This window comes from Botryllus schlosseri, chromosome 15 (genome assembly GCF_051294905.1).
Source record: "Botryllus schlosseri isolate E-star chromosome 15, Bs_hap1, whole genome shotgun sequence".
Classification (NCBI taxonomy): domain Eukaryota; kingdom Metazoa; phylum Chordata; class Ascidiacea; order Stolidobranchia; family Styelidae; genus Botryllus; species Botryllus schlosseri.
In genome coordinates this window covers 1935067-1952195 of record NC_137250.1, presented here as the reverse complement: position 1 = coordinate 1952195, position 17129 = coordinate 1935067, and the positions used below count along the sequence as shown (strand labels likewise).

Sequence of the window (17129 nt, the reverse complement as noted above, 5' to 3'; positions counted from 1 at the left end):
CGAATGCTTGGTAGCAATGTGTCGAGAGGAAAACGTCATATTTCGATGTATTTGCTCATTTAACTGTGCAACATGCATATTATAGTATGGAAATGAACCGTTGGGATTTCAATATCAAGGGCTAAAACTTCTTCTATGTCCGTATAACTGTCATCTATGACTCTCAGTCACTGTTTTACAGCTATATCAAAGAAATTTGAGTGAAATAGAGGATCTGGTTTTTTCTGGGTTTTTTTAACGTCCACATCTGGGTTTTTCCAAAATATATCAGTGGCATCTCTGTACCATACCATGCCCTGTCCATCTGTCGGTCTTGGAGTCAGCTATGATAAAATTGACCAATCCAAATTTATATCGGCAGAAGGAGTTTCTATATAATCTTAAAAGTTTCCATTAATATATACCGTTATTTGTCTGTGTATTGTCTTCCGTGTATTATTGTAAAATTTGATTTTCTCTCGTCTCTTATGACTACCGGTACAGCTGACTTTACCTAGCGTTCGTTTTTTATTATTGTATTATTACGTCTTACTTTGCCAATTTGGTTTTCGTTTGAATCTCTTTCTGTATGCTTGTTATTGTGCCGTTTGCTCTTGATAAGGGGCACACGAAATGTCTTCGAGGTAATAAATTATTTACTGCAATGAACATAGTCGTGAAAGCAATACCCAAGTTTAGTACCGCCAACCATATTTTCATATATTTCATGAGAAACGGCGTTTTCATCGTAGGGCTACTTTCGGTAATTTTGTGTATACCCAGGCCGTGTAATTTTTGGCATTTCAGGAGCCAGATACCAAAACTGTCATAAATAAGCTAAACAACATAGGCTTACCATACGTCCTCTTTTAAGAGGATTTGTCCTCTGTTTTGACTTTTTTGAAAGTGTCCTCGGAGGACGCCGTTTTTTCCTCTTTTTTGAGATTGTGTCCTCTTTTTTGAAAATTTGCCGTAAATTAGTACAGAAGTGACGTTCCGGGGGCATTTCGGAGCGAAAAACGCTATATCGAGCTACGAGCGGAATGATAACTTTTTTATATTAGTCATTCACCTAGCAATGCGGAGAAAAAAAAAACGGTATTTTGAGCTCTGAGCGCGAGGCGATCACCTTTTTTTTTAGTCCACCGGTCACAAAATGGGAAAAATTCTCCGGTTTTTGAGAATTCTACTCCAGTTTTGCAAGTCTAAAATTTCTGAAAAAGTGTCCTCTTTTTAGATTTCCAAAATATGGTGAGCCTAAAATAACACGGCCAGCCAATAGTGTGTTTCGTTCATGGTGTCTTGATAGGACCGTGTTACAAGCGAGAAAAGCGTGTGTGCAGGGCAGGTTTCTTAATCTGGGGTTCAGCCCACCCATTAGGGGTGACAGCTTAGTGTCCTGAATGGTCACAGCGAGATTGAACGGCTCACTGCGTTTGGTTTACGTCATGCTTTACATTTTTCCAAAGGCAAATTTACGACCAATTTTGACCGTCTTGCTGAGCACTAAATTTTATCAAACGGGTGTCAATGGAAAGCTGCTACTGTACTGCTTATTCTGCTCATGGATCTGGACCCCCAAAAATCAGCCACGAATTTTGAAGTAGGATGGACTTTAACATTGTGACGCAACAGCCTGTCTTGCAGCAAGTGACTACAAAGAACGCATGCCAGCTCTAATCTGAACGCCTTGAAGTTCATAGTCTAACGAGCTACCGGTACTCAGATACAAAAATAATGCTATGTATCGTTACTTTATTGGGGAATGAGCGTGAATAATGGCAACAACCAGTTATGTTTTTTTTTATAAAGCGGCAGATTACATTCACACGTGATTTCTATTCAAGCAAGCGGGTGAATAATGTAAGGGGGAAAAGTGTGTGAGAAATATTGTTTGTGCAAAACTGACTAGGGAGATTTATTTGGATTGATAGTTAGTTTTTGAAGAGCTTCTTGGAGGTACAGAACTTCATTATACAATTGAATAGCACATTCATATTGAAATGAGCCCGGATATTTTCGGCTGACACTCGCCAGGGGTAATCGTCAGCAACTAGTAGAGAATACGAAAGAACATTGTATATCAACAATCGTATCACAAAATATGACGTCACCAGCATGAAACTTCGAATGAGAGAGCGTTCAGTGCACGAAGAGACGACAAATTTCGGGTTATTGGGAGGGGCCGTTCACACTTCCACTTGTGTGCCTTGGAGTCGAATTTTATCAAAATAGACCAACCGAAACTATGTCAACAGAAGGAGTTCGTGTACCACCTAGGAATAGTGCACTGAACGCTCTCTCATTCGAGGTTTCATGCTGGTGACGTCATATTTTGTGATACGGTTGTTGATATACAACGTTCTTTTTTATTCTCTACTTGTTGCTGACGATTACCCCTGACAAGTCTCAGCCGTAAACATAGGTGTATGGGAGAAAAAACTTTTGGGGATGCAAATTGTTTTGCCCAAATAGATGGTGAGCGACAAAAGTAGTTATAAAGCACCTAATAGTGTAAATGACGCGCTGGGAAGAACTTTACCCATATTTAGGACAAACTGCAATACAGTCAAAGCAAAGATAACCCATCACTGAAGCGAAATCCAAAATTATTTCAAGGCTCGGATATTTATGAGCAGTCAGTATCGCCAATTCAAAAAAGTATTTGTCTCTGCCACTGCCATGATGCATCCCAAATAGGCCTACATCCATGATGTGCTCAATATTGACGATAGGTAAAATACCGCCATATTGGTAAGCAAGGCTGTGGAGTCGGAGTCGGAGTCGGGGTGATTTTCGCTTGATGGAGTCGGAGTCGGAGTCGAAGTCGTGTAAACTGAAATAGCTGGAGTCGGAGTCGGTGGGAAAATACTGACTGGATCGGAGTCGGAGTTTGTGAGAATGGCTATGATTTCGACTCCGACTCCAACTTCTCTATCATGAAAACATTTTCAAAGAATTTTCAATATAATTTTTATGTACCACCAATCACTGTTATTATTAACCATACAGATCAGCTGCGGCCAGCCCGTGGCACGCAGGCCAAATTTAGCACACGAGAAGGTTAGGTGTGGCCTGCGAGGTATCCTCGAAATTATTTATGACATCAGGTACAATTGCAAGGCCAACCAAAATTTGGTTAGCATGACCGAGAAATTTGATGATGACTAAAACAACAGTTCTGACGTATTGACGTATCCAGGGGTCAGCCACATTTATCCCAGATCTTCGTATATGACCATGAAGTAGAATGTTTCATAGCAGTTTTATTTGACTTGAAATTTTTCTCGATACTTCGCATGATCCATTGTCACTAGATTTCTTGCATTCAGTATTTGAGCCCCCTTTTGAAAATTATAAATACATATTCTTCACAGAATTGAGTCTAACTATATTCGCAATTAGGAGATACGGCTTCGCTTGTGCACTCGCAGCGAGATCGTCGACAAAACATTTGCACAAAATGATAGAGGCATGTTCACTGATACCATCGATTTTGCTATGTCTAAACGTCGAATAATCCTGTCCTTGCCAAATGAGCCCAGTGGTATACAGATGCGACCCCCAATGTATGTTAGCGACATATATATTGATATAGCTATAGCCTAATTCAGTCGTTGTCTTGCAAAAAAATTTCGCGCTTCGCGCGACCAGTGCCTGATTGCGCGCTGCACAGTTGGGTGACATAATGTTATCAATTTTAAAGCGTAGTAATATAAGTCTTGTTTGCAATGTTTCATAATTCGGTTCGCTCCTACCGACGACTAAATAAAGGTTATCAACATTCCCGTAGCCCGCGCAATGGTTCGTAAATCTCAGGTGTCCCTTTCGCCGAAAAAGTTGCCCACCCCTGATATAGATAAAAGACATTACTTGCAAATTACAACTCAGTTGCAAAGGGGACGAAAATCGCAAGATGCGTTTTCGCGATGCAGTCAAAATTGATGCAATTTTTGGAATTATACCATGATACTGTGACAGAGAAAATGCATCGGCTGGTTTTGTAAAATTGTAAAAACATGTAAATATGACCAAACGATGCTTCCCATTTGACAAAATTAAAAATATTTGTAGTGTAGCTTGGCTGTTTGGGTCGAACAAATGATTAAGAAAGACTGCAAGTCCCAATCCTTGAATACTTGATTAAGTACATGTAGACTAGACATATAGGCTATGGTCTTTGACTACTTAACTAAATTCCATTTATGACCAATGTCTATTACTAGTAGTAAGAGTGTTTGTGCTTGTAATCAGGATAGTGTGGAATGACAAAATTAGTGAGTTCAATTTCTTTATTAGTTGCTGAGTCATACACAAGAGCTACACTTGGATTTTTTATCTACATTTTTATTATACAGGATTGGATATCTGCCATATTTGAATGATTCATACATTTCAGGATATTAGAGAGTCCATGTTATAAAAACTTGAATGAGGAAGGATATTTAGCAAATCTTTATTTCATGTTAATTGCATAGTGGATAATTCGAGCTGTGCCACAATGAAACAATTCAGCATGCCGCAGTTAATCATATATTTGCATATGTTTAATGGTTGTATGATAGTCATTCAACCGACAATGTGGCATATGATTTTCGAGGTAAATTGATAATAATGCTGGAGTCGGAGTCGGGAGTCGGAGTCGGTACGTTTAAAGACCCAGGAGTCGGAGTCGGAGTCGGTACGTTTAAAGACTCAGGAGTCGGAGTCGGTATATTGAAAATGTGTGGAGTCGGAATCGAAGCCGGAGTCGGTGGTAAAATTTACCGACTCCACAGCCCTGTTGGTAAGTCGTGCTTGACCCATAGTCTATCTGAGATGTTTTTTAGTCTTTTCAACTTCAAAAGTGCACTTTCAGAACCGCAGTTAGAATTTTTCCATCGCTGTAAGATGAGTCTTGCACTTTGCATGATTAACCAATTTATGAGGCATTCTCCATTGCGAATACTTGCATCCATCATTTGATTTGTTGAATTTCAGGCATGGACAGCGTTTCATAGTCTTGTCATTTTTGTTACAAGTTAACCAGGGATGAGTTTTGAATAAGACTTGAGATTTCGTTTTGAAGAGTTGGATTGAAATCTCCTGTTTCTCATCGCCATAGGCTATTTCTTTGGATTGTAGCATTGTAAAATTTGTCGATGAGGCTTAATGTTGTCGCCAGCAGATGTTTTGAAATCATTGCTCATTGCCGGATCAATATTTGACATTGCAATTGTTTCAAGATTTGCTATCACACTAGTTTCTGGCACTGACTGAAAACAGAGACACTTGCAAAACCATCGCTGCAACAGTAGTTATATCGTGAGCAGGAGTTTCCATGGGCTTGTGCACTGTCAATGGGTATCAGTACTGACGGCTATGAGTGTTCCATTCCAATTGGCCGAGAAATGGGTGTAAATGTTAACTTTCTTTGTTCAAGTTTATCTTCAGCACTAAATTCAATTGAACAATTGGCAGACTTTATATGCTCTTCTTTGTAGGATGCAGCATGCAGATAGGGAATGGCGGCAGTTTTTGCATGTCGGTTGATGTCCGAAAACTTTCTCTTTTGATGCTTATCCATTGGATTACCTGGGTAAAATTCAAAACCTTTACCAACTTTTTAGTAGCTACACTATTATTTACTATTTCTCAAGTTAACGAGCAACTGATCTCCACTTACATGGTGGAGAATACCGTATACCTGACAGGCGAAAAGTACAAGAACTAGTTTGGATACTGCTTATCATCAAAGCTAACATAATTTGATGCAGAATCCCAATTGAAAGAAATATACAGCTCACCTGCTTTCTGTATAAATTTTGGGTCCAACAAATTTCCGACAGCGCGACACTTCTTATTCTCCCTCAACCAACACACCCTCAGCTAACACAAAAGACAATGACATTTCCCATTGCAATTCGGCATAAATAAAGTGGCAGAGCTAGGTATCAGAGATGAGCGGATTTGAAATTTCTATGTCCTAATCCAATCCAAATCCGAACCTTCAAATCCAAATCCAAATCCTAATCCATAACTTTTTTTTATTCAAGTCCATGTCCAATCCTAATCCGATTCCAACTGGGGAAATTCAGAAAAATTTATGCAATGGAGGGATTCGAAAATTTTCTTTCACAACCAACGATTCACTTGATTCAAGATAACTTAGTAACCATAAGTACATTAACAACTGATTTGAATAAAGTTTGTCGCAATTCGCCACACGACATTTCAATCTCCCAGAAAATAGGTAAATCCAATCCAAATCCTAATCCGTTCTGAAAAAAATGTCTAATCCAAATCCAATCCAAATCCGACAAAATTTCACAAATCCTGTTTTTTCAAAACCTAATCCTAATCCATGCTCATCTCTGCTAGGTATGCCATGAGCCAACACACCAAACACTCATTCTGTTGGATTAGTGTGCGATGAAGCATAGCTGCAATAATGCCTGTGATATTAGATTGCCTTTTCCAAGATATGATATCATTTTTACTATATGTAGAAATTGTCGCTTGGTTTATGCGACTATTATCTCTGTCGGTCGTGTTCATCTCATATCCGGAATGGTAGACTGAATATGTTTGTTCACCTATGACCTCAATGTTTTGTTCCAACCCAGTGACCACTACTGACGAGTCTACTACGTTCAGCTTGTCGTGTTATTTTTGGCGATGACCAAAAATCATTGATGAGCAATATGAAATTTAGCATCCTGAAAGCTGCATACTTAGGAAATCCATGAATTTAACTTCCTTTACATTTTTAGACTTATTGCTTTGCAAGAAAATGTAGGTACGGTTATTGTTTTAAAGAAAAATGCAGGTTACGTAACGTACCGTACCGGTAGCATTTTCTATGAGTACGTTGGACTGACTAAATCTAGAAGTTATTCTATTAAAGAATTAGATTGCAGGTCTGGTGTCAATCATTATTATCTCATAACAGTTTGTAGATATTATGCCATGAAAGAAGAAAGCGTAAAATATCGACTTTGCGGCCATAAGAAGATGGGGAATTTGGTCCAGATGGTCCATTGACGGCCATAATATGCTGAAACTAATATCTAAGTAAGTGGAAAAGATGTCTGAAGAGGGGAACGCCATCCATTCGAGTTCCGGGCTAATCCGATGGAGGATTGCCGAATGTCCATCGGTGACATAGTGGACAGTGCTACGCTTATAATATGCTGAAACCAGGATCATAAATATGTAAAAACATTTCTAAGGAGAGGAAAGGCCAACCATGCTTGTTCCAGGCTGATTTGACAGAAGATTGCCCAATGTCCATGGATCACATAGCGGACAGTGATGCGGTCATAATATCCGGTATGCAGAAACCAGGATCATGAATATGTGGAAAACATTTCTAAAGAAACGACAGGCCAACCATGCGCGTTCCAGGCTAATTTGACAGAAGATTGGCCAATCTCCATCGATGACATAGCGGACAGTGATACGGTCATAATATGCAGAAACCAAGATCATAGATATGTGGAAACCATTTCTGAAGATCTAGGAAAGCCAACTATGCGAGTTCCAAGCTAATCTGGGGGAAGATTGCCCAATGTCCATCAATTACATAGCGGATATGCGGATACGGTCATAATATACTGAAACCTCAATCAAAATATGTGGATAATGGAAATTTTGATGTTCGGCTGATACGCTTGTCATGGTGCCGTTGGCGTATTACTCGATAAAGGGCATACGAAGAGTCCTCGAATTAATAACATATACTGCAATGAATGTATTGCCTTGAAAAAATATACCTGTTACTATGAATATATACCCACTCCACTTATATTGTACAATTTTCTGTCAATGCTCATGTAATATGGTAAGGAAACAGATTAGAGTATTCGTTTGAAGTTATAGTGAAACTAAGATGATCAATTTGCAAAAAATTCCAAAAATTTTGGGATGCGGCCGCATCCGTCCCATACCCCTCCCATACTCTTGTGGCCGAAAATATCCGGGTTCATTTCAATACGAATATACTATTCAATTAGATATTTTTTAAATATGGAATTGTGATTTGCCCCCATGCAGTTACTCACCTAAGATTTCAGGTTTTGTGTTCTCAATGCCACGAAATGCGACGGGGGACTCCTTTTCAACCCAAACATGAAATTGAGTTTGGTCTGCTGAGAGTCTGTGAGCGTCGATCAGATTCTAGAGCACTGCAGTCTGTCAAATGTCAGTTCTGTGTATTCAAGGGAAGGAAGTGAAGATCGGAGGCAAGCGGTCCAGGACTCAGCTGCCGAAATACTTCAGACCACCTTTTTCGTCAAGAAATTTTTAGATCTCACTTGACTAGACAACATCCAAAACAATTGGTTAAATATTCCCGGCTTAGTGGGGAGAAGTAAGATTTCTCGACGGTAGTGTTGATATCAACAACACAATGAGTGGGTATTTCGACGCTAAAGCAAAATTAAGAAGTCGATCGTTCAAACGTTAATCGTAGATCTTTTTTTGCGGAGGAAAGACGACGATGAAGCGAAGGGGAGATCTCTTGATAAGTTCAAAGAAATATAAGCAGATAATGAAAATCATTTTGTGTGCGTGAACTAAACAAAGTTGCTTTGGGTTGTAACTGAATTCCTTGCGCACGTCGCTTTGTTTCGCATGACAGCAAATCTGGTGGCATCAACGAGTAATGAAACTGGGTTAGGCTGTAATTCTGGGTGTACCGCTAATAAATGTATTAATATGTCACGTGTAATTTGTGCTGCGAATTTTCAGCGTTTTTTCGAAGTTCTTACCAAGGTTTGTGTTGAATTCTAACAGCAGACACGCCACAACTACCAAGTGTGAGCTGGTTTATTGTCAAGGCAGGAACGCGAGTTCCTCACACAGCAGCAGAATACAAGGAATATGCCAGACTATATAATAGCACGTGCGCAGTAACTAAAGGGGCAACACTGAAGGTTGCTGTCTAGCACAATCAATTAATCATCAATCATTCACAATACAACACTCCCACTTGATTGATATTCCAATGCTAAAGCATTAAGAGAGCCATTATCCCTTTCTAGTTCCAGAAAGTGTCACAGATAGTGGAAACACATTTTGGTATCAAACTAACCATATTTATCAATCAAATTGCAAATGTATCGTTTTTGATGCGAATAGATACACTTCTCAGTGTGGTCTTGCTTAAAGCAAACATCACGGCAGTAATGCAATTCACCGATACCCGCCATGCAAAATTCAGGGCCTAAGTTATACTTCACTTCAGTTAGTTGATCATAAGACAGCGAAGCCAAAATGACATCATCAACAATGAACAGATTCTTATCAGTACATGTAACATGAGTAAGAATAACAGCGTTTGAACCCGATCGACTCAAAGTACTGATCAAGCACAATGTTCCAACAGCTTGGCGGCTGTTTCAATACATACAAGGACCTATGCTGATTACACACAAAATGTTCAGAACCAGATGCAATATGAGCAGGTTTTTCATTCACAAATTCCAATAGCTGCAAATGCAGTGTGTTCAGTATCAAACTCCACATCAGATGACCCATCCGCCACATCAGCGTATTCATCATATCCATATTTAGTAGGAGGTCTCACGGTGCGCCGAGGATGTGATGCATCTTGTATTGCAACAGCTTCAGAATCGACAGTACCCTCAAATGAAGCGTTTTCCTTGCACCATTGAAAACACGATTCATCAAATACGACATCTCGTCGAACTACAACTCTTTTTGTTTCCTCATCGTACAAGCGGTATCCCTTGGAAGATAAGCTGTATCCAATGAAACGATATTTGTGAGACTTCTTGTCCAGCTTCTTTCTATTATCAAACGATAGCGCATAGCAAATGCACCCGAACACACGAAGGTCCTTCAAGTCAGGTTTTGATCCGTACCATCTTTCATGTCGCGTTGCACCACCAGTCACTGCCGATGTTGGTACTCTGTTTCGCACATAAACAGAAGTCAACAACGCTTCAGCCCAGAAGGTCTCTGGCAAGCTGGCGTGATGAAGCAACGTTCTGGCAGCTTCGACAAGCGTCCTGTTTGCTCTCTCCGAAACACCATTTTGTTGTGGTGAGTTTGGAACAGTTACTTGGTGCACAATGCCTTTATCTTTAAAGTACGTTGAAAAGTCTTTAGACATGTATTCCCCACCTCGGTCACTTCTCAAGACTTTAAGAGAGCATCCAGTGATGTTGGTTACCATCTTTTCGTAAATTTTGAATTTATCAAAAGCCACAGATTTACTTTTCATAAAGTAAACACAGCAATATCGAGAGAAATCATCAATGAATGTTATGAAGTATTTTTTACCATTCATACTTTCAGTTTGCATAGATCCACAAACATCGCTGTGCACCAACTGTAGAGGTTTAGCTGATTTTATTTCTCCCACTGGCTTGAAAGGTTTTCTTGAAAGCTTCCCCATAGCACAGCCATCACAGAACAACAGAGTAGACCTTTTCGGCAGCTTAACACCCGTCACAAGATCGTTTTCAACTGCTTGTTTCATTTGTTGACAGTTGAGATGCCCCATTCTCTGATGCCACAGGTCAAGATCCGAAGGCTCATTGACAATGTTTGCTTCCTCACAAACAACAGGGCGACAGTGCAATCTGTACAATCTCCCTGCTACAGAGCCAGTTCCACAGAGTCTTCCATGCTTATTGTAGATCTTGCATTTATCTCCAATAAATTCAACTCTACCACCAAATTTATTTGCTGCTCGCACGGAAAACAGGTTGGTTGTCAGCTTTGGAACGTACAAAACCTTTTTCAGTGTTACATTTAGAACTTCTTCATCGTTAAGCAACATTTCAAGTTTCACTTCTCCAATTCCTAAGGCTGAAACAGAGCGACCATTAGCCAAGAGAATTGGTTTAGGGATATCAAATTCTCTGTAGTTCAATAAATTTTCTTCAACTCTTGACATGTGCTTTGATGCTCCACTGTCAGCATTCCAGCTGAGATCATTATCAACTTCTTGACTACCTGCAGCAAACGTGAATTCTCCATCACTGTCATCCGACTCTATATCATGTTCCACAGCTTCATGTTTTGGCTTCAAAGACTTGCGCGAGGAGTTTGTACCTGGAAATTCCTGATACAGATGACCGAATTTGTTGCAATTGTAGCAGCGTAATTTCTTTTTCGATACCATTGCAGATTCTTCAAGTTCACTGGTATTTTGTTTACCTCTTATATGCTTGCCATACAGTTTTTCTTCTTCATTCAAAATAGCTCTTTGCACAAATTTCAACTTCAGACCTGGTTCGCTACGAGTTTCCAGGGCGGTGACCAAGGTTGCGTAAGTCTTAGGTAAACTTCCGAGCAATGTTACAACTTGCAGTGTTTCTTCAACTGGTGAGCCAAGATCAGCCATTTGATCAGTCAATTTCTTCATATATTTCAAATGACTCTCGACCGAGTCAGAATGCTTCATTTCACATCGAAAATAAGCCTTCATTAGCAATAGTTTATTACCGGCGGAGTCACCCTCAAAGTGTTCCTTCAAGGCATTCCAAGCATCCGCAGGCGTATTGCAGGATGTTACTAAGTACAGTTGCGATGTAGAGATAGCCAAAGTAATGATGGCTAACGCCTTATCTAACTTCTTCTGATGTTCCCTTATCTGCTGCTGATCTGCGCCTCCTGGCAACACTTCCGATCCATCAACATATTGAAATAATTCCTTCGCCTTCAGCACACAAGTTATCTGGTATTTCCACGTTAGCCAGTTATCACTATTCAGTTTGTCCGCCGTGAATTTCTCTACATCACCGGACGCCATAGTAGTCATTAGGCTCCAACGCAAATTTTAGAAACTGTAAGCTCTCCGTACGATCCAATATTCTCAATATCTCTTCTTCGGAATCCCAAACTCATTACTTGCCGCAGCGGGAGCGTGCTGGGCCCATAACCTGTTGAATTCTAACAGCAGACACGAGTAGTAAGGGAAAGCAATTTTGTTGCCGGCCAATCAGAGAGCGCCACGTCATCCTAATTGCCACGCCCATTTTCATGCCCTAAGGCAGTGGTTCTTAACCTTTTTTCCTCCAGCGCCCCCTTTCAAAATTGATCGTGCTCCAGCGCCCCCCCCCAACTTCATAATGTAAGGAATGTAATAGAGACAATGAGTAAGAGGGAGGGCCGTAACAGCACTTCGTCAACCCCCTAAAAACGATTGCCTTGTGCACCCATAGCGTGATAAACCGAACTTCTGAGGGCTTCGCTCCCACGAACCCCCTATCGTGATTTCGATGGTCAGCAAAGTTTGTGTGGCCTGGTCGCCCTAGGTACCAAAATTTTCTATAATGCATGAATGAATAGGTGGTAATTACATATATAAGTCGCGATAAACTGAGTGAGCTGTTGTATAGGAAGATAAAGGGCACGTAATTAATAATTAAACATATTCGGACGTGCCCGCAGGTACAATTATTCGTTACCAGGGTCGTAACAGCACTTCGTCAGCCCCCCTCCCCCAAACAAAAAACGTTGGTCCTGGGCCCCCATGGGGTGATAAACCAAGCTTCCGGGGGACTTCACTCCCAGACCCCCATTAGGCTGTCCTCTATTTGCTGAAAGCCTGTTAGGTATCTACATTGGGTGTCCATTTACTGAGGCAGCTATTCTCGCCTAGTCGCGCGAAGCGCGAAAAATTTCACTAATTAATGATTGAATTGGTCAATATCATCGGGAATTGCATGTAAATTGAGATTAATTTTTATCCTCTCTCTGCTCACGTAAACACATTTACCGGTAGAGCTGAGTGAGGTGCAATGTTCCCTCTAAGCTGCGCACGTGCGCAGTGCTGACACGGTCTCTCCGCACAGAAAATCTACGTTGCGCACAACAAATCCGAAGTTATTACCTTTTTTTAGTCGATACGCACTGTTGTCCAGGGGTCAGCGCAGTGAGTTGTTGAGTGTGCGCAGACTCATCAAAACTTAAAGCGAACATTGTGAGGTTTCTTGGAAACTGTAGGGCCCGTTACTAATAATTAAACATATTCGGGCGGGCGAACCCGTTGGTATGACTTCGTTGCATAATGTTATTTCGTGACCCCCTGTCTGCAATATCAAAAAATATAGAATCGCTCAACGGGGATATCGCCCAACAGGAATATCCCTGTCGCCCAATCGTACTAAACTAAAAGACGCACACGATTTCAGATTGGTATTTCTTCACTGACATATAATTTTTCCCTGCCAGATGGAATTCGTCTTCTGGGGTTCAGATTGCCAAGACAGGAACATTCGGTGTCAGTCATTTAGGCGCCCATGGACAATTAAACCTATATGTATTTTGAAGGCTATATGTAACGAAGTTTTCGGTGTTAATTTGCTCTGAATACTCATTAAGGATATGTCCTATCACCGCATCATCTACTGCGAATTTATTTTTCTCCAGCGCCCCCCCCATACCGCCCCCCTGAGCCCAGCGTCTCCCATATCGCCCCCTGAGCGTTTCCGCCCCCCTTCAAAATCGCCAGCGCCCCCTGGGGGGCGCTGGGGGCAAGGTTAAGAACCACTGCCCTAAGGGAACATTCATCTGCTACGTCATCTGTGCCACATCATCAAGCGTCACGCCTATAGTGGCACATCATCCATCCATTGCTATATCATCGCTGCATTGATTGCCGCATCTTGATACTTTTCTCAGATATTGTATTATGTGTATTTAGGACTAATATCATCCGTCCATATTTTTTAAACTTGATTTTATGTGTACAAGTTACGGTTTCTGCAGTTTCCACATTTTACGACTTATGATTGCTGCGTCAAAACTTACCTTGGCTAGAATCGACAGATTTTCTATTATGTATATTTAGGACTAAATTCCTATTCAGATTATACATAAATGCGAAAACTATGATGTCTATGTAAGGTTATATTCTCCGGATAATATTATGAATATCAAAATTCTACACATCATCACTAATTACTTAATATAAAAGGCGATTTTGAGCGCTGCGACTTGATAATATGAACCCCTACGCTTCTGATGCATGATTTTTTGTGATAAGGACCTAGGTAACATTCAGAGTCTGCAACGATTGTTTGGATATACATTATAGCAATACCCCACTAAACTATAGGCGGTTATATTACTCTATTGGTCAGAGATAACTCATCCGTCTATATTTTTAAACTTGATTTTATGTATACAAGTTACTGTCTCTGCAGCCTCCACATTTTACGACTTATTTTCATGAGACGCAGGCAAGCGATTCTCCAGTTCGGAGCTACGGAAACAAATCACTCGCATGTGCGCGTTCCGAATAGTCTTGTAGAATAACAGCTTAGTAGCATATACGCGAATCCTAAGGTGAAAATAATCGAACGAATTATAGCCGTAGGCGTGCGATTCGCAGGGCTTTATTTATACAAACTCTATCGATGCCTGTACGCGAACCCCACCGTTAAAACGATTAGGTCTAATTAACACGTTCTGAAGCCGAAAATTTAGTCAACATCATTGAGATAGCCATGATTTGAAGATGGTGATCGAGCGTGACAATAGCACTCGCCAAGGTTAGACAAACATAACCTTAAACTACTCTCTACTTCACAAAATATAAAGTTATAAAAGTAAGCAGATTTCTATGAAAACCCGTGAAATAGAAGTAAAAGTAGCCTAGAAACATAACTACTTGTCGTGAATCGTGATTCTTGAAGTGACCACATTTCATACGATTCAGTCCTTTTCATGTCACTAGAATAAGGTGATTAAACTGACAGTGAAACGCCGCCGGCGTCTTATAACGTAATAATGTAAGCTGCGTCGGGTGCTGCTATAATGTTAGGAGCGAATATAGTAGAAAGTCCGCGTCTGGACACCTGTATGCAGATGCGCATACTACCGTAGTAAAACGCATAACAGAATGCACGCAAAATTCGATATTACTTTGTGACGATTTTGATGTTGTTCCATACCGATTGGGAAGATAGGACTCCTAATTTCCTAACTAACTACATAATCCCTAGTAACATAGTCGGACGCATAACGGAATTTACGCAAAATCGGTATTGCTCTGCGATAATTTTGACCACTACGATTCGAAATATTGTTAACTAACTTATGTTTTCGACATAAGATAAGCGTGTAGTGTACAAATTTCGATGTTGCGCAAATACCACAGACATAAGATAAGCGTGTAGTGTACAAATTTCGATGTTGCGCAAATACCGCGATTTTACATCGAATTATTCGAATCGACTACGTACATTGTATAGGTATGAGGTGAAATAAAACGGATTTACGCAAAAGTTCGACACTAAAACGCATACGGTGTCTTATAAAGTAATAATGTAAGCTGCGATGGATGCTGCTATATAATGCTAGTAGCGAATATAGTAGAAAGTCCGCGTCCGGATGAATGTAAGCAGGTGCGCTTAGTAACGTAGTAAATCGCATAACAGAATTTACATAAATTGCTACTTCTACCTTAATTTAATGGATTTATCTGAGATCATTGCTTTACTTAATCTCTCCAAAATGTGCATTATACAAGTACGTCACCATCGAAACCATCTACCTATAACTAGCTGGCAGTATAATTGTAGCAAATACTCGAGTACTAATTTTAAAGTAACTTAGATATCTAAATGAGCTCTGAGTCGTTGTTATCTCGCATCTTGTACTTGTATTCGCACTTTACCTTTACACGTCGTTTTTGTATAATGGATACTAATTTTATTAAAAATACACAAAAAGCGCGAAAAATACATTTTATCCCGGAACGGAGCAAGAAAATGCGTATGAATTTTGTAAAGTAGATATTATATTCTATTATGTGTATTTAGGGCTAATGCGACATCACTATGTTAGCGACAGGCCTGATTTGAACACACTAACTTTGCAAATTAAACTTATCACCCACCACGAACACTCAATGAAGAGCACCCTGGAGCACCCTCATAAATGCTCCACAATTCGTGACGTATAATATACTGAGCATATAATAAGCTGACAAAACTGATACTTGAGTACTCCGAAATGTACAAGTACTTTACCTTTACACGACGTTTTTTTTGTAAAACGAATACTAATGGTACGCGAATGATCATAGACTAAGCTTGCTTTCAGAGTTGGAAACTAAATGCATACGAAAATTTAACTATGTTTTCCCCTCACGCATCAAATGTAGGCATACTCAAGTGTTTATGAGGCGGCGAATAGTTCGAAGGTTGTTGGTATGCAAGGACGTCACATAGAATTGTGGAGTTTTCTGTAAACTATAATCCAGTAATCTATTTTCAATCACTATACTTTTATTAATCGAAACTAAGTACTGTTAGTAGGCAAACCCTAGAAAAGTATCCTCTGATAAAAGCAGGAATAATTCGTTATCTGTGAAATATATAGATGGCGCGCAATATGAGCGGTGTTACGAATATAACAGAATTACCATGCTAATATGTGACTCCTCACCTTGAAACTAGGTACGTAGTTGTAGGACATTGTGATTATGTAGAATACCAAATTTCCTCGTACATTTCATGATGGAACTTTAAAACTAACGCGGCTCTACAACGACTCTTTGCGTACATCTGTTTTGCAGGAGTGTATATAGCACGTACCCATACATACCCAACTTTAATAACGGAATTACCATGCTTAACATTGAATCCAAACTCTAAACTTGATACGAACACACTAATTTCGCAAATTAAACTTATCACCCACCACGAACACTCAATGAAGAGCACCCTGGAGCACCCTCGTAAATGCTCCACAATTCGTGACGTATAATATACTGAGCATATAATAAGCTGACAAAACTGATACTTGAGTACTCCGAAATGTACAAGTACTTTACCTTTACACGACGTTTTTTGTAAAATGAATACTAATGGTACGCGAATGATCATAGACTAAGCTTGCTTTCAGAGTTGGAAACTAAATGCATACGAAAATTTAACTATATGTTTTCCCCTCACGCATCAAATTAGTTGTATCGAGTTATCGAATGATTTTTTTCTTAACATCAAAATAACTAGAGTGTGTAACTACATTAAAAACGTATCTAAATGAGCTCCAGGTCATTGTGATTATGCAGCATACCAAATTTCATCACACATTTCATGATGGAACAACTTTAAAACTAACGCAGTTCTATAGCAACTTTTGCCTAAATCTGTTTTCGGTAGCATGTACATATCCATAGTCAG

The 17129-nt window shown here is 39.9% G+C and overlaps 1 protein-coding gene across 1 annotated transcript in view; it reads left to right on the top strand.

The window, feature by feature from the left end:
* The first annotated feature begins 4155 nt into the window (after positions 1-4155).
* Positions 4156-17129, top strand: part of LOC145457021 (uncharacterized) — a 438806-nt gene continuing 425832 nt past the window's right edge. The window contains exon 1 of the mRNA XM_080335180.1: positions 4156-4772. The gene's annotated coding sequence lies outside the window, so the exon portion shown is untranslated. The remainder of the gene's footprint in view (positions 4773-17129) is intronic.